Source organism: Sinohyriopsis cumingii, unplaced genomic scaffold, assembly GCF_028554795.1.
Source record: "Sinohyriopsis cumingii isolate HCF-2022 unplaced genomic scaffold, ASM2855479v2 utg002132l, whole genome shotgun sequence".
In the NCBI taxonomy this organism is placed as follows: Eukaryota; Metazoa; Mollusca; class Bivalvia; order Unionida; family Unionidae; genus Sinohyriopsis; species Sinohyriopsis cumingii.
Genome location: NW_028316136.1, coordinates 525,631 through 534,406, shown reverse-complemented (window position 1 = coordinate 534,406; position 8,776 = coordinate 525,631).

Genomic DNA, 8,776 nt, shown 5'->3' with positions numbered 1-8,776 from the left:
ACATCCACTCATTACTCAAATGACCACCATATTCCCTAGGTGTGGAAATTGAAAACACATTCTTATGTTACCTGTTTAGCTCTAATAAACAGTAATAAAGAAAGAGTGAAAACAACAAGCTTTAAAAAATTTAACAAATAATTTATTTCCTGGATAAACAATGTAAAAATGAAAAAATAAGAACTCACGGTTTTAAGAAATCAAATCCAGAAATAATCCAAGAATAATCCACGAATTAAATTTTAGAAGTCCTAGTAATGAAATGTTCTAATGAATTCAGGTTCAAGTCCTGACAAAAAACAAACCAAAATGGAAGGCAATGACGTGTACTGTAGCCTTTATAGTACAGATGTGTCGACAGTTCTTTGTTGATTCACAAACAATATTCTGGTGTTTTAATTTCTGAATAAAATTTCAAGAAATGCATTTGTCCAAGAATTCTGTATGAGCACTCATATATTTCCAGGAAGAAGAATAATTCCAAAAAATAAAATTTTAACTCAAAACTGGTCACAAACAAACACTTTCCAGTGTAAAAGCCCAACTGACTAATTTCTCTATAGACAAAGGTTATACAGTCAAGTAATACGCAAAATAGATACACGTACAAGGGTCACATGATTACTTTCCAGAACAGGATAGAAGCTGTTTACCATGTCTAAGGTCACGTATTCCAGTACAACCTCAATCTCACTCTGTGTATCCCACAAAAAAAATAAATTTAAAAAAGTTGTTTACTTGATTCTCAATCAAGGCCAGGAACTAGGTCAGCTTTTAGATACAAAGTTCGGTGCTTGCAACAAAACAATCAGGTCAAACTAATTTTTGGAAAGTATCAAATTCCAGTGAACAAAATTACATAACCTAACAAAAATAAAAAGATTTTAAAACTTACAAACAATTAAATTAAATATAGATTAAATCAAATATACATGACATGTTTAAATAATGTAGATAAAAAAATACAACAGTTCATATGATTTTCTTCACATAATAAGCTTGCATCAGGGGTTGGTCTGCACTCAGCGACACAGATTTGAGCATGAGCATTTTAAAATCAAGTGAATTTTCATATCGTGGTGTTTCTGTAGGAGTTAGTATTTTGAGTACTTTGATGCCTTTGCCTGCTGTTCACTAATCTTGGTTGGTTCAAATTTATATCAAGTTATATCAAACACAATTTATTTAAGTAATTATACAGAGAATACATATCTAATTATTGTATAATAACATGTTGTTGATTAATACTGAAAATTGTCTTTTCAGTTATTCACTTTTGGTAAGAGGAAGATGTCTAAAATAAAATTTCTTTGACAAAGTCAGTGCTCATTTTAGCATGAAAGTGGAAACGCATATTATTAGCTCTACAGTTCATAGGGCCGAATGCTTCTAGGATGGTCTGTTGTCCATCAACCTTATGTCCATTAGCTGTACAGTTCATAGGGCCAAATGCCTTCTAGGATGGTCTGTTGTCCATCATCCTTATGTCCATTAGCTCAGGTGTGTTATCTCTACTTTTCTTGATTGACACACATATTCATCCCTCTGTTGGTATTATTTTGAGATATTTTGATGCAGTCTGAGTTGGACCATGGCTGATTCAGAGCATAATTCTGGATGATTTGGATCATATGATGTGCTGATTTGGACTATGGCTGATTTGGACCAAGACTGATTCAGACCATGGCTGATTCATACCATACATTTGAATGATTTGGATCATATGATGTGCTGATTTGGACCATGGCTGATTCAGACCATACATTTGGATGATTTGGATCATGATGTGCTGATTTGGACCATGGCTGATTCAGACCATACATTTGGATGATTTGGATCATGATGTGCTGATTTGGACTATGGCTGATTTGGACATAGACTGATTTGGACCATGGCTGATTCAGACGATACATTTGGATGATTTGGATCACATGATGTGCTGATTTGGACCATGTGAAATACAAAGTTTCATCTCCAATTTAAATGTGACCATTACAGTTGTTTAAGTTATGATTTTTCTCATTATTTCCCAGATAAGCTGAGCAGTCAAAATTTCATTTAAGGCAAGAAAACCCCAATTTAAATGAGATAATGGTGATGTTCTGTATACAAATCAAATGAAATACTGTAAGACTGTTTATCTTGTGTTGCCTAATAGTAAAATATTTTTAAAGCTGCTCGTTCACCATTGTGCAGAAATGAATTAGTTTATTTTATTGGGAAATAATACAGTCACTGACACTGAAAAGATTGTGAAAGCTGGGCCCATGCAGTATAGTTTTGTTTCATAGATGTTCTTAATGTGTTAATGCTTTTTCTTTATTTATGTAGAATTTTTTTTAATCCTGTATAAGCAACTAAATAACACATATAAATAACTAAATAACACAAATAAATAACTAAATAACATTTATATAATTATAGGTTACTGTATTTGTATAGGAAAATATGAACGAGTTTTTCGGATGGAATACTGCATGACCTTGGGATTTTAGTATGAGAAATCGTTAAAGGTATTGTAAATGGTTAGATAGGGTAGGATGAATGGAAATAACAGAATCAATAGTTACTATTGTCAGGTTTCAAGTTAGCAACAAGTGGGAGGAGAAATTTGGAAAGTATATCAACATCAAGAGCAATTGAAAAGATAAACCTTGTGTGAGTCATGAAATCAATGACAATCTTGGGAATGGGGTCATATTCTTCTAAAATTCTGGGTCACCATTCAGTTATTGAGTGATCTGTAGAGCCTGTCAATCATATTCTGTATGTAAGGGAATACTGCACGACCTTGGGAGTGCAGTATATCCATACCACAAAATGAGTTCATATTTTCCCCAACAAATGCAGTAACTTTTTTATTATATGCTCATTTTTTTATTCTACCTAGGCTTATTGGGGCCCCGAGTGGCCGAATGATCTAAGGTGCTCTCCGTTACGGATCACTGCCATCTCACCTCTGTCTGCGTGGGTTCGAATCTCAGATTTGGCTAATGTGGGTATGTGAGAAAGCTTGCCAGTAGCTTCTCATGGGTCAGTGGTTCTTTCCTGGGTTTTCCCGGATTCTTCCTCCACCATTAATACTGGCCACCATGTATAGCCTATCATGTGCTGAAAAAATGGCGTTAAACCCCACAACAACAACAACCTTAGGCTTATTTATGTAAGCACAAATACACTACAAGAAACAAAGTAATTGAATGTATGCCATATTCCAAACTAAATACACAAGCGCAGATTCATCATTACACAACAACAACATTATAAATACGCACATAACACCCTCCGCCCAGATAAATTTGAACTTAGTCACGTACTAGACATAAGTTTCGAAAGAAAATGGCATTTTTGTCTACTTAAAATTGAAATTTGGAATCATATTGTGAATGAATGCACATTGCAACAACTTTTCCATTTGATCTGGAATGAATAGATTTTGGTATTTATGTCGATTCTACAAAATTTCGTGATTATGGACTGGATTTTTTGTGACAATTCCACATGAAATATATCGGATTGAAGAAGCAAGGGAGAAGCGTGTTGACATCTGCAAATGTGTTTATGTTTCTGTCATTGAATGTTTGAAATCATAATGTGGGAAAAATATGAAGTTTTTCAATTTCAATTATCAAAAAGACGCTATGGAATTTAATGCTTATTTCATTTCGAGTGCAGTAAGGAGGATGTAATTGCAATTATATTCGAAATTGAGTACAATTTCGAAATGTGAAATCAAGATAGAGAACCTAAGACATGACACACGTAATCCAGATTTGCAGAACAATGAAAGTACATTTTGAGGAAATTCAGGATGTAAAACTGTAATTATATTTTTTTTTTGCCATTCTTATTACCAGCTAAAGAAGACAGTTTATGCCTTGTCACTTGTATGTTATTTGTAAAGTCCCTTTCTGGCGTCTACTGTATAGCTAGCCTAAATCCGAAACATTGTATCAAAAAAGTTAATGTGGAATGTGCCAAGCAGCTGGTATGTGGCAGTCCATGAAACATCTGCTTTAGTTCATTCAGAAACAAATTTCATCAACCAAAACGTAAAGCGCCTACTACGTGAATGTACATGATTTGTTTACAAATCATAAGTGCTGGCGTCTGCATCCGTTGTTTGTTCACAATAGAAAGTAGTTCCTTTATGCATGTGAATGCAATATGAAGGTTGCAATATCGTAAAATATGCAATGTTTCTGACAATGTAAAAGTTAACGGAGAAAAAAATGAGCATATAATAATTAACTAAATAACACTAACATATCAAAAAAAGTTTAAAGGGGGTCCAATCCGATTCATAATTTAGTTCAGTATCATATGATACAGCAATATCATACATCAATATTCTGCCAATCTTGCAGACGTCATTTTAATTATAATGTAGAATATGATAATGTAACAAAAATGGTAGTGTTATCTCTATTAAAAGAATTTGAGAGTGATGAAGAAAGAACATATTCCCTATGTCTGAAGGAATGACTATTTGATCAATGACATTACAAATATTTCATCATATTATAGCCATCTGTTGAATACTTTGCCTGATAAGTAAGCCTTAATTTAATTGCAAACAATAACTGAGATCATGTTACAACCAATTTGTAAAACCGGTGTGATCAATGCCACCATAATTAAAACATCTTTGTTGTCATTTGCCAATTTACTGAACTTAATACCTTTCTAGAACACATAATAAAATGCTGACTTGAAGTAACTTAGCTTATATGGAAGTGTTATATTATATATGTTTAAATGTAATCAAATCTCTGTTAAGAAATATTTGAAAAAATTTCAAAGGTTACAATGAATTTATTTTGGCAAGACAAATGTTAATAGGTAATAGTAATGTTGTGATTCATCAATAACTCTTAACACAATATTTTTATAGTAAACATACTGATATGTAAACATGATTTGCGTGAGAAATCAATAAAAGTCTATTCATATTTATTATGTTTGATAGTGTTTGAAGTTTCAGAATATTTGTCAGAAATATCAATTCAAAGAAAAACTATTTTGTTCTGATTTTAGCTAAAAATGTATGAAGAATTATTGTAACTTTTGGTTCAAACTATATTGGAAGATTAGTATTGTACGTCAATATAAACATGGAACATTTATGCTTGTATTAAGGTGAGGAGATAAGCTCTCTATGCTCGCGCAGTAGGCAAAACCAGTTTTCCAGACCATCTCAATGTCAATAAGATATTTATTGGTGTGAAAGTGGCTTTGGTTGTTGATGTATGTACCACATGCTTGTCCTCATTGACGCTATCTTTGTTACGATAATACCACATCACAGCTTCTGTTCGAGCAGTCAGGTGCTTCTTCTCTATGTTGCTGTCAATGGTGGTGTTTGTACCCTGGCATTTAACTGACTCCTTAACTTTAACATTATAACTTATGTCACCAAATACAAGTCCTGGAGTATGTGGCACAATATAATGAAACATGAATATTATTTCTGATATATCATTGGTTAAAAAGGAGTTACAGCTTGATTCAATAGTCAATTTTTGTAGCAATCTGTTGAATGTGTCTGTTATGTTCAGATTGCCATTGTAATCAGACTGCTTGCTTTTTGTGGCTTTGTCATATTGGAGTTTCAATGAGCCATCAGCATGTTCCTTCTGTACATCAAAAATTGCCATGAGTCTTATCCAGTTAGCAAAATCAGGGTCAGTGAACCCAGTTGTACTGTAGTCAAATAGCGGATGACTAAAGTAGATGCTAACATTACTGAAATATTTCTCATTGTCATACTTTTTTTTAAAAAATTGTTTGAGGGGTTCTAAAGTTGATCAATCCATCATGACTCTGTTTTGATTATGTGAAAACAAATACAATAGTAGAGCCAGAAAAAAAAATAATTAGACCTAACCTTATGAAAACACAGTAAGTTGTGTGAAGTACTGACTTAAGATCTTGTTGATGAGCCTCTGTTGTCTTAAACTAAGTAATTGAAAAGAGCAAAAACTGACAAGTTTTGTAATATTCAACAAATTATTTTTTTCTTTCTAGAATACAAAGTGAAAATGTAGAAAGAATTTATGGTACATTGAATTAAATCCCAAATAGTCTTAGAATTTCTAACACAAGTCCTAATGTATAAAGTTCTGAATAAATTTTAGTGGTATTTCAAATAAAGTCCAATGCTGAAAGTGCTGACGTGCCTGTACGTGGCCTATAGTCTAATGGTCTGAAGTGTAATGATGTGCCAACAGTCCTTTGAAGAATCACAATAATACAGTCCAAGAAATCCTTGTTTGAATTCACTATATTTCCAAGGTAATGTTGCTATCCAAGAATATTATAGATACAGTGGTTTAGGGCTAAATAAAGAAGTGAGAGAATGCAATAAAGAAGCATACAGAAGAATGGATATTACTCAGATAAGGGGGGACAATGGCAAGTGCAAAAAGTAACAGAACATGCAGAAAAGTATGGGAACGCTATTCCCACAGCACTACACCCCTGTATAGATGAGCACTTTGTATTTCCAGAGATTAAAGAATTTGAATAAATTCCAGCCCAAAATTAAATACTGAACACAACAAATTATTCTGCTTCAAGATCTTACAGTGCAGAAAAGAATAATTTTTAGATAAGAAAGATTATAAAACACTCTACTTGACCTTGGTCACAATTAACATTTCTTTTTTAAAAAAATATTACTTATTGGAAAAATACATTCTAAAAGATTCTGTTACTAAAATTATAATAAAGAACATGGTAAACATAATGTCCTTGACTCAGAATAAGATAATAATCTTAATATTTAACCTACACTTGCAGAAATATAAACTATGTATTAGTTATTACAGAAATCAATGATCCGAGTCAGGTAGACAGCGAACTTGATTTTGGACAAGGTCAGCTACAACATACAATTTTACATAACCCACAAAATGAATAAAAAAATAACAAAATAATGCAGATGACACATATTTTATCCTTTAAGTAATCTCTCTTGTATATTGAATGTTTCTCAGGAAAGACCAGTTAATGAAGCAACATTTTTCACAGCTTTTGTCAGAAACTGCATGTTCCAAAAGAGAAATTTAAACAGGGGCAAGTCAAAGTTTTGCTTGTGTGATAGGGAAAATCGCTTGAAATTTAAATTGTGTAAAACATTTTCTGCTTAGATTATGATGGTCATGTCATGTTATGTTCATGACAAGTATTTCTTCTAAAAAGTACCACTCCAGTGGCCTAGTGGTTAGAACATCTGCCTTGGGTGCAGGAGGTCATGGGTTCAAATCCCAGCTGAGTCATACATAAAAATGGTATGAGCAGCTGCATTGCTATGTGCTCAGCGTTAAGAAGTTAAGGGCTGGTCGGCCCGGCGGTGTCAGGATAATGTGACTGGGTGGGACATGATGCTACATGCCTGTGGCTTGAAGCCCCATGATGCTACATGTCTGTGGCTTGATGCCCCAGTGCAGGACATCACTATAAACTGCCATACTTCAAACATCGTAGTGACATAACTGAAATTTGTTTAAAGCTACATTAAAAATCCAAATCACAGACACAGATTCTTCTAAAATGAATATGGATTGAGAGCAAGAGTGTCTGTAGATCTCATCTAATTTTATTGAATGTTCTATTTTATATTAGTTTGTATTCATTCTGCTTCATTCTGTATTGTATGTTATGCTTCATTTCCTTGACAACAAGCTAATGAGGTACTTTTGATGAAGAAACTGTAAATGTGATAGAAACACATACTGCTTATTCTGTCCGAGTTTTGTAGTACCATAGAATGTTTTACTCAAAATAGTTTTCTTTGTAGATGTAGATGTCTGACAAGTCCTTGTATCCACAGTTCTATTCTTTTCAAAATTGACTATGCGGTGAATGCAAGTTCTATAAATTCATAAAACAAAACTGGAAATGATAAAGACGTCAAAGAGTTATTTTAAAAAACAGAACCCCAGGGATAAAAAGCCAGTGCATCTCATAACCTGGGACCCACCCCCTCAAGGAAGCAAAGCAAGAAGTGGGGGATATTTATATCCCCAAATTTTTATCTTTTCAAATCCAGTTTTGGGTGACTGGGTGGCCATTTGATTGAAGACACTTGCCTTTACAAATGACTCACATCTTACCAGTGGGTTTGTGTGTTCGAGTCTCAACTTGGCCAATGTGGGTACAGGAGAAAGCTTGCCTGTAGCTTCCTGTGGGTCATCGGTTCTTCCTTGGGTTTTCCCAGGTTCTTCCTTCATGAAGTATACTGGCTGCCATGTGTAGCCTATCATGCACTGAAACATGCCATAAAACCCACAAAACCAAACCACAATGTAGTGATTACAATTTCATTATGCAATGAATACAACAATCTGTCACAACAAAAACTAGTGCAATGAAGTGCCCACCCTTCCAAAGTAGAGCAAGGGCACAGTTCTAATTGTATTTGTTTCAAACTAGCTCTGTGGTGAATCTACTGTTATAAAGTTACGTATGGTATGAAGTGCATAGCTTTATCAATTGGTTTACACTGAGGTTGAAGTTACATTGATTGGTCTGATTTTTATGCTAAAAGTAGATGAGGAGTTACGTCCGACATAAAATGTCAACTAATTTACCACAAAAATGGCAAGCAAACTTGCCAATTCCACAAAAGCTGAAAATTTACATTATTTGAACAATGCTGTCAAAATATATGCTGCAGCATTTCATGGTGATTATATATACATGTTAGGTTACTATTACACCATTGAGCCCCACCCCCACCCCATGTCATAGTGGTCTAAGGCACTTGCCTTTA